The sequence below is a fragment of the Chelonia mydas genome, chromosome 14, assembly GCF_015237465.2.
Source record: "Chelonia mydas isolate rCheMyd1 chromosome 14, rCheMyd1.pri.v2, whole genome shotgun sequence".
Classification (NCBI taxonomy): Eukaryota; Metazoa; Chordata; order Testudines; family Cheloniidae; genus Chelonia; species Chelonia mydas.
The window spans coordinates 6,523,258-6,533,414 of NC_051254.2; the positions used below are offsets into that span (position 1 = coordinate 6,523,258).

Consider the following 10,157-nt stretch of genomic DNA (forward strand, 5'->3'; position numbering starts at 1 on the left):
TAGGTATTTACCATCTCAAACTTCTAGGATCTTAGGACCTGATCCTGCAGGTCACTCCATACAGGAGGACCCAGCGCCCGTATGTGCTCGCCATTCACATCAATGGGCACAGTGAGGCCCAATGTGGGACTCTATGTTGCCACTCTAGTGCACAGAGTACCTTGCAGGATGGGGGCCGTGCTGTCTGCCTGGTTTGCAGAAATTCTCCATGCACATTACATCCTAGCCACATGCACATCAGTCTTCCCATTCTAATAGCACAGTGAAGTAAGCAAGCAAAGTTAAGCATCACGAGAAAGAGCCTAATCTGCATTTCAGAATAACAGCCTGTGAAAATGTGTCCTTTTGTGCAAGAAGGGTGCAACGGCACTCCTCGTTGAAAATGCCCAAGCAAGGTATCTTTTAAAATTGTATATATGAAAAACAAACACTGCTGGTAGGATATGTCCTGCTAATAAAAGGGCTTATGGCTTTGCCTGGCAAATCTCATCTAGCATGAGTGACCTACCCCAATAATACATTGCCACACCCCTGCCTGACCAAACTAACTGCACGTCCAGACATCCGACAGCGAGGCTGAACTTTTGGCAGGTGTTTCAATTTATTGTAGGGAGGTAAGCGAGTCTAACGTGGCTAACACAAGCAATCTGAACCATTTTCAAAGGGCATTGTCTTCTCTCTAACTGAAAACTGCTCGACCCTCTTAGCTCTCAGGGTATGTCCGCACTGCAGCTGGGAACACGCCCATAGCTGGGATAGGCAGAAAGGTACTAGCTATGATGGAGCTAGCGAGCTAAAAATAGTTATGTGGCCGCTGTGGCACAGGCAGCAGCGGGGGCTGGCCACCCGAGTTCAGAGCCGGCTGGCCCTCTGGGTGTGCTCTCAGGGGTGGCCAGCCCAAGACACAAAGTCCACACGGCTATTTTTAGTGCACTAGCCTGAGCGGAGCCAGCAGGTGTCTGTCCACCCCAGCTGGGAGGCTTGCTCCCAGCTGCAGTGGACAGACACCCTCAAAGGCCATTAACAGAGATGTGGAACAAAGTCCAAAGAAACCCAGATATGCGCACACGGCAGATCAGCTACTCCAAGTTTTCCCTGCCCAGTCCAGGGTAGTCATCCTGACCGACAACGAGTGATGCAAACGCCATATTCAGCTAAGTACTAAAGCATGTGCTTTTCCCATGGACTTCAGTGGGATTTAAGCATGGGCTTCAGTGCTTTGCTTAGTAGGGGCGGACTCAAGCACATGCTTATGTGCTTTGTTGAATCAGAGCCCCCCGGTCAGAAGCAAGAGGGCGGGAGGGGTGCCTCGCCAGTTGAAAATGCTGCAACCCAGCAGCAAACTCACCTGCCACAGTCACTCCTTAGAACAACTGCAGGGCTTCCTGAGGAACAAACTCCACTCTCTTCAAACAGAGACCAGGACAGCTCCTGAATTCTGGGTGCGGTGGTTGGCTGTCCTAGCTTGAGAATTCCTTGACTATCTAACAATACGTCACTCTGCACTGTTTGAACAGAATTCCTTCTCTAACGGCCGTATGGTTTGTATGTTTGCACACCACCCTGTCTGAGTTTGCATATCTGAAAACTGTCTGTTTAAGCCAAGGGGAGAAAGCTGTAGGGTTGCCACCACAACAAGCTGAGTGTATGGAAGCCTAAAGCCACCGCGGAGCTTGCACATCACGGCACCATTCAATGGCAAGGCACCAGAAGGCTTCAAAAAGGTGGAAATTATCAATATGTCTTCATGCAGCATCCTTCAGTTTCTACTAGGAGAGAAATGCTGCCCATAAAGCTAAGCTTCGCCCACTGCAATAAATGGTTCTTGAACACTGGACAGCTGTATTTTAATAGTGAGGCCAATTAAAGTATCCCCCCCTCAGAACAGAAGCTATGCTGTGATTTGGCTAATTAATGGCCACCGTAAAGTAAATCCAAGCAGGGTGGGCATAGTCATCGGGGAGAGCAGTAAATGTCTGTATGGTCTTTATTTTTTTACCTGTACAGAAAACTGTATCAATTAAATTGTCACCAGTCTGCTCTGGAGAGAATGAGTCTTTAGGCCATTGTGAGCTAATCTCTACACAATTCCAGACTGGCCGGGAGAATGGAGCTGTCAGCCAGAACCCAACAACGTGACCCCTTTGAACTATGGAAGAATCTGCCCGTTTAAAATACAGAGAGAGGCTTTTCTGAGCCTGCTCGGTGAGTCCCCCTGACATGAGTCCCAAAAGCTCAGTGACTGACCATCTCCACTACTAAATCCCAGACCACAGGGAGCATGTGGAGCTAATGTGGGTCAGCAGCCCCAAAGAAAGTTTGAATCAGAGAGGTAGAGTCTATACCTTAGCCCGAGTCCCCTGGTTTCCAAGCCATTGTGTGGGGACCCTGGGGCTGAGCAGGCCCTTTGACTGGCCTGAAGCACATGGGCAAGCCATGGAGTGAGGTGCTGAACAGGTGATGCGGTAGGAGTGCTCCCCGCCGCAGGGGGGAACCAGAGGATCCCCAGGAGGGAATCCAGAGAGGGGGAGCTGGGTTGGGTGGGATGAACCAGGGAGGAAGGACTAAGAGCCAAAGACACCTCACGCTTGTAAATGAACTGCCCTTTCGTCAGACACCAGCCAGTGCAGAACACTGCTTCCCACAACACCCCCATCTCCAAACAACTCCCCGGCCACGTCAGCATCTAATTCAGTTTATTTTCCCACCTGCTTTCAAAATTACCCAAGAAGCTTCTCCAGCCTGCTCCAGTCTCAAAAGACCACCTGCCTCTCTCTCCTCCCCTCCCTGCTTCTCCTTCATCACATCGTGCACCGTCGCCCATCACAGCTGGTGCAAGAGCCTGCCCCTCCGCAGCTGCCACCATCTGGTACAGCCTTCCTTCTCTCCATCGTCCTCAGACCTCACCCAAAACTGCACATCTCCCTTGCCAATGCCTCCTTGATTTCCCTTATTACCTTCAGTGAAGTGTGAGACAAGGAGGGTGAGGCAATAATCTTTTATTGGACCACCTTCAGTTGGTGAGAGGGACCAACGCGACTACATCTTCACTGTACACAACAACCTGCGAAGTGTGGACAGTTTGCATGAACAACACTCTGCAAAATAAAGTGGGAGGAAAAGTATCAGGGAGAGCAAAGGAAATGAGCGGAAATGGGCAGAGGAGGAGGGAGGCAGACATGTATGGAAGAGGACAGATGGATGAGCAAAGAAGAGTTCAACCAACTGAGAGGCCAGACAAGGACAGGGCTGCATTCAAGCTTTGCCCAAAAGAAAGGTGTTGGCCTTTTTTCTTTCTTTGTTCTAAGAACACTGGCATGTTATTTTCTCACCTGGAGCCACAACTCTCTTCTACTGCCTCAAAACTACTTGTACCGTTAACCAACAGGGTGAATGGGTGGAGGATAGGGCCATGAACTCTTCAGAAAGATCCTTTTCACACAAAGGTTTTTAGTAAAGAGGAATTACAGAGGATGGGACGTAGGCTGATGTCTTCACTCAGGCTGAGCCCTTTGAAGTCAATGGGAGTTAGTTGCCAATTGAAAGTTAATGGGAGTTACCTGAGCTGCCAATTGAAGTTGAAGAAAGCTCAGATTGTTTCTCAATAACGTGTGTGGGTGTGTGTGTGTGTGTGCGCGTGAGTGATCATTTACTATCCCCGATTTGAGTGACAGGGACCCCGGAGGGCTTTATCCACTGAGAAATTATATATGCCATATGAGATGCAATGAGCACTGCAGAACGATTTAAGAATAAAACAAAGATCTTGATTTATTTCCTAATTTTTGAAAGTTTATAAACCAGATTCCTTAAAGTTCTTCTGAGTCCCATTTGAACTAGGCAGAGTTATTTGTGTGTTATAGTTTTATATTACCATGGCAATGTGGCAAGTTTCCACAGTCCATAAGTACAGCAGAGCAAACAAGATAGGGTTTTATACCCCATGCTGGTCTGAATGAAGTACTCCTACCCCACGTCCTGTGTAGCTGCAAGCCTCATTCCAGAGCCTGGTAGCTATAATGCAACACCATCCAAGATCGCCTGGCCAGAGCCACCACGCCACCCCTGGGGAAGGTTGCCATAAACTCTGCCATCCCCAGAACCGACAGCCAACTGCAGCCGGACATCATCATCATCACCAACGAGGACCGGAAGAAGATCATCATGGTGGATATCACAGTGCCCTTCGAAAACAGGATCCCGGCCTTCCACGATGCCCAAGCTCAAAAGGTGGAGAAATACACCCCTTCATAGGCGCCAACTTTCCTTCTTTCCTCTGGGTGCTCGACCCCCTCCTCAGAGCCCCGGCCCTGCCCCCACTCCACCCCTTCCATGGGGCCCCGCCCCCATTCCAACCCCTTCCCCAAATCCCCGCCCTCGCCTCCTCCCCTGAGCGTGCCACATTCCCGCTCCTCCCGCTCCCTCCCGGAGCTTGCTAACAGCTGTTTGGAAGCGGCCGGGCAGGAAACAATGGGAGGTAGGTAGAGGAGCAGGGACGCGGCGCACTCAGGGGAGGAGGAGAAGGTGGGGAGCGTGGAGCTTGGTTGCTGGTGGGTGCAGAGCGCCTATGCACCCCTCTGGCCGAAACCTTGAGAGCGAAGGATTACCAGGTTCAGACACACGCACTGACCGTCAGAGCCTTGGGCGCATGGGACACCAGTAACGAACGAGTGCTGAGAGAATGCAGAATATGTCAAGGTTCCTTCCCCACTCTGAACTCTAGGGTACAGATGTAGGGTACAGATGAAAACTTCCTAAGCTTATTTTTACCAGCTGGGGCTAAAACTTCCCCAAGGTACAAACTATTTTCCTTTTTCCCTTGGACTTTATTGCTGCCATCACCAAGCATCTAACAGACATATAACTGGGAAAGAGCCCGCTTGGAAATGTCTTTCCCCCCAAAATCCTCCCCAAACCCTACACCCCCTTTCCTGGGGAAGGCTTGATAAAAATCCTCACCAATTTGTATAGGTGAACACAGACCCAAACCCTTGGATCTTAAGAACAATGAAAAAGCAATCAGGTTCTTAAAAGAAGAATTTTAATAGAAGAAAAAAGTAAAAGAATCACCTCTGTAAAATCAGAATGGTAAATACCTTACAGGGTAATCAGATTCAAAACACAGAAAATCCCTCTAGGCAAAACCTTAAGTTACAAAAAGACACAAAAACAGGAATATCCATTCCATTCAGCACAGTATCGGACGCCATCAGGTGGTCGAGGGACATCTACCTAGAACACATCACCAGACATCAGCAATAACAGGAGGGATGAGCTAGGGTGCCGATGAGAAGCACAATCAGGAAAGTAACTCAAATACTTTCCTGATGGACTGTTTTTTCTAAATGGACAACCTACCTAATTCTCAATTACTGAGGGACAATCTCCAGTCATTGATATATTTCTCTTTCCACAACCAAATCTCTGTACAACTTTTCATGAATGATGTACCCGAGTATTCGGATTCTAATATCTAAACTGTATTGTTAAATCTATTCACCTAAATTTGGATTACTGCCGATTATGTACTCTACGTATCATATGACTTTTAAAAACAAACTTTGTGTTTGTGGATAATCTAAGCACTGTACCCAGATGTACAGGCACTTTTCTCAACCTATGTCTTATATAATTTTTTTAACATTAGCTTTAATAAAAATGTTAAATTTGCTACAAGTGGGCAAAAGTCATTGAATTTAAACACAAACACCAACGATTAATGGTACAAGGCTCAAGAATCCAGAACAAGAACCCTGCTTTAAGCCACAAACAATGGTGTGTGTAGAGGGATGTTGAAATTAAAAAAAAACGAGAAGAACCAGAATCTGATTTAATCAAGTACACAGTATGTGCACTTAGAGAACAAAGCACCAAATACCTCCATGGGCAAAAGTGAACAAGGTACATAATGTGACTCTTTTAAACGGGGCTAGCAATAATTTTTCAAGCCCAAAAGGTTCTTTTTCCAGAGGTTGAATAACAGCCTAAAACACAGGCTTCTTTGGAGACAGACTCCAAAGAATGGACCTTTTTGAGTCAGGAAAGCTCATCACATCATCAATCAAGTTAACTTCGAAAGCAAAAACTGAATGCTGGCACAAGATGCCAGACTGGGCTGCTGCTAAGATTCAAGTATTGTTTAGCCACAGAACCGGCAGAACCAGCACAGGTAGAATAAGTGCATGCCTCCTCATATGGCTCAGCAACATACCTGCCAATGATCCTGGTTTGGAGGAAAGTCTCTCATTTTAGTCCCAAGGTTACCCTCATTCCACAAAAATTTGGTTTCCCCTCACTTTATTCTGGAAAATTACGGAATAGAGAACCGTGGAGCTGAGGTTACAGAGTTATTAACTCTACAGCAGCATTTCCCAAACTGTGTGTCGCAACTCCCAGAAAGGGTCGCAAAAGGGTGCGGGGGGGGGGGGGGGGGGGGGGAGGCGAGATTTTGAAAAAAGAGAGGAAAAAAAGAAAATGTAAGAAAGCCAGAATATGTCCCAGTTGAAGAGGCTCCCATCTTGCAGGGGTGGTTGGGCTCAAATCCCTGCTCCAGGTGTTACGGCTTGGCTCATGGCGCACGGACTCACAACGCCACTCACTCAAATTTGGCCCAGCCACTCCTCCATTAGAGGGGACAGGCCAAACCTGTGTAGTGCTGTGACACAAACCCACACACCAGGGACCAGGTTGCAATGCCCAGAATGGGGACCCAAGTCCAGCCAGCCATGCGGGACAGGAGCTACCATTGCCAGGTGAGCACAGGGTGGGCTCGCTCCGCAAATTCCCCGCTCCCGCAGGGGCAGAACTTGTTTTTCGAGTCTTTAATTTTCAAACCCCATCACCACCTCTCAGACCCCTCGCGGTCGTGTTATCTGACGCGAGGAGGTCACAGCATGAAAAAGTTTGGGAGCCATCGCTCCACAGAAGGAACCCATGTGGCTTTTTGTGTTTCTTACATGGATAATTTTGTTGCATCCCTCATTTGTTTAAAGTTTCATCCTGTTTAAAGTTCAAGGCAGCTAAGCTCTTTGGGACAGTTTGTTCTGTTTTTGTACAGCACCTCACACAACAGGGTCTTGCTCTATGACTAGGGCTCTGAAGAGCTACAATAATACAAACAAACAATAGTTATAAAAACAATAATACCATCTGTATGTGAATTTCATGGTGGGTTGTCCTGCCTATTTTATGACTAGATCACTTCTTTTTTACACGAAAACCAAGGCAAAGCTTTAAAACAATTAACAAAAAAGGCTATTTTTTCTAATGATTAAAAGTGAAATCCACACTCAGGCTTTTAATTTGTTTGTTAAGGCTGCAAAAAGAGACCTACCATTATTGTAGCACTAAAAAGGAAAGGTTTGGGCACTAATTAGTCTTTTAAAATAATTAATTAATGTACGGTCCTTGGAAAATGCAGCACATGCAGGTGCTACGCATTATTATTAAAAGAGCAGCTTACCAGATTCCCTCCTGCAGTTCTGCTGCCCTATAGCAGGCTGGGGCTGCTGTTTTGCACTGTCACACACACTAGCCACAGGATCCCATCTTGCGTGCCTTTCTAAACTGCACGTGCCAACTGTATTTGGGAATTAAAGAAAATGTTGGATGCAGCTGTTTCAAAGCAAGCAGAGTTTTAGTGGGATACCAGCAGTACCTAAAAAAAGAACAGGAGGACTTGTGGCACCTTAGAGACTAACAAATTTATTTGAGCATAAGCTTTCGTGGGCTACAGCTCACTTCATCAGATACATAGAATGGAACATATAGCCACTCCCAGCCTCTATTCAAACGCAAGTTAAAGGTATCTAGTTTGCATATTAATTCAAGCTCAGAGACTGGGAGTGGCTGGGTCATTACACATACTGAATCTATTTCCCCATGTTAAGTATCCTCCTCACACCTTCTTGTCAACTGTCTAAATGGGCCATCTTGATTATCACTATAAAAGTTCTTTTCTCCTGCTGATAATAGCTCATCTTAATTAATTAGCTTCTTACTGTTGGCATGGCTAGGTCCACCTTTTCATGTTCTCTGTAGGTGTGTGTGTGTATATATATATATATATATATCTTCTTACTATATGTTCCATGCTATGCATCTGATGAAGTTGGCTGTAGCCCCCGAAAGCTTATGCTCAAATAAATTGGTTAGTTTCTAAGGTGCCACAAGTCCTCCTGTTCATTTTGCGGATACAGACTAACAGGGCTGCTACTCTGAAACCTGTCAGCAGCAGTAACTAGCAGGTTGCAAACAGAGAGGGGGGGAAGAGACCCATTGCTTCCTTTATTTTACACACATATCCCTGCTGTCTCCTTTCCACAAGAGAGGAGGGGCCCTTCTCTAAACAAATGGGATGCATCATTGAGCCTCCAAAACGGTGCGGGGCTTGACAGTGAAGTGGGGGGTGACCGGTTGAATGGGAGGTTGCAGCGTGACCTGAGCGCACCCCAAAGAGCCAAGAATCGCTCCCATTCTTCGATCCGTTTCTGCTACACGCTAAATACAACGCGACTCTTCCTGCCCAGCGAGTCCCTTAAACGCAGCACGGGTGACAAGTTAACCCTTTCTTTCCCCGTTCTTCCGCAGTGAAAAGCGCGTCAGCATGAGCAAAATCGCCCTCTCTTCACGTCCTCGCCGCAGTAAGATTTAAACATCCCCCCGCAAGAGCCTCCTTCACCTTCTGCCCAGAGGCCGCGTGATTTTAGTTGCGGCCCGGCGAATAAAGTCTAGTTCTTCCCCCCGCCCAGCCCGGCGTGGGGAGCCCGGGAGCAGAGCGGGGAAATTCGCACGACACCCCGGCGCGGCAATGAGAAGCGGCAGCCGCACGGTTTACCCCCAGCCGCCCTGGCCACACCATTAAACAAAACCAAACCAAACCCCAGCTCCCAGGGAGCCGACTCCGGCACACTCAGGGGGGCAGGCTGCAAACTGCTGACTCGGGGGGGGGGGGCGACCCATCCGCTTGGCTCTCTGCTCGGGGGATGCAACCTTGCAGCGCCAGCGCCTGGAGCCACCAGGCGGGATCCCGGCCCATTGCAGCCAGGGGAACGCTCCGCGCACGCCCACACACACACACACACACACACACAGCCGCCGCCACACCCACACCCAAACTGGCAGAAACCTGTTCTGCCCGGACCAGCTCCAGTCAGCGGCAGCTGCACGAGCTTCTCCAACCTGGGACGCGCTCGCGCCACCGAGCCGGAGGATGCTGCCGCCGGGCTCGCGCCCGCCGGGGACCCGAGCGCGGGGAGGCGCTTCCAGGGTTTCCCCTCCCGGGGGAGAGCGGGGCAGCCGCGCTGCTAGAGGCGGGGAGGAGACGCCGAGCCCGGGCGGCGCGAGCAGCAGCTGCAGCCCCCCCCCCGCTCCGACCCCTTTGCAACAGAGACCCCCCGCGCCCCCCCCCCCACACACACACCCCCCGCGCGCGCTTACCCTTTGCCAGGGTGCAGTAAGCCGCTGGGGGCTGCGGCATGTCGGTTTTTCCCCCCAGTTACTCCCCCCAAGCCACAGCCCCCCCAGAACGCAAGCGGTAACTCCTCAGACCCAACTTCTTTCCCTGCTGCGCTCCTGCGGGCGGGCTGCTTCCTCGGCAGTGTGCGCCTTTGCTCGGCGTTGCATGGGTGCATGGTGATGAAATACCATTTTACAGCATGTTACGGTGCAGACGGCTCCTCTTTTGGCATCAAATAACGACAGGTCTAGGACCGTGGCTCGGTGCCAGCCAGGAATCCTTTCAGATTTCTTTCTGGGGTCTAGGTAGTAAACCGGGAACGTTTGGCCACGTCTCCCTGGAGCAGCCTCTGGAATCCAGCTTGAAGGATGCTGAAGGTTGAGTCCAGCAGCTGCCTGCACCCCGGTCGTAGTACGGTGAAATACACGGCTGCCCCCCGCACCCCCTCACGTCTTCCCACCCGCAAGCAAGCCGGCGGGTCCCATTCCCAGTCATAATGGCCTCATCGTTGCTATTGGAAGGAGCAGAAAAAAACAGCCTTCCTTGCAGCCCCTCTTCTGGCGAGGCTGGTTTTGAAGGCCAGCAGAGTGCACGGCTGGCCAAACCACAGCCCTGCGTGCGGCTGTTGCAGGGCCGGCTGCGCCTCTGCCCTCACTTGGCCTTGTTACCTTGGGCGGCCTCCCCAGGCACCGCGTCCGAT

The 10,157-nt window shown here is 49.7% G+C and overlaps 1 protein-coding gene across 10 annotated transcripts in view; it reads right to left on the reverse strand.

The window, feature by feature from the left end:
• Positions 1-10,157, reverse strand: part of ARSG (arylsulfatase G) — an 82,054-nt gene that overhangs the window by 52,398 nt on the left and 19,499 nt on the right. Inside the window, exon 1 of one of the 10 annotated variants that reach the window (XM_037914605.2) lies at positions 9,439-9,828. The exons of the other annotated variants lie outside the window; for them this stretch is intronic. The gene's annotated coding sequence lies outside the window, so the exon portion shown is untranslated. Of the gene's footprint in view, positions 1-9,438; positions 9,829-10,157 lie in introns of those variants that run through there. 10 annotated transcript variants of the gene reach the window in all.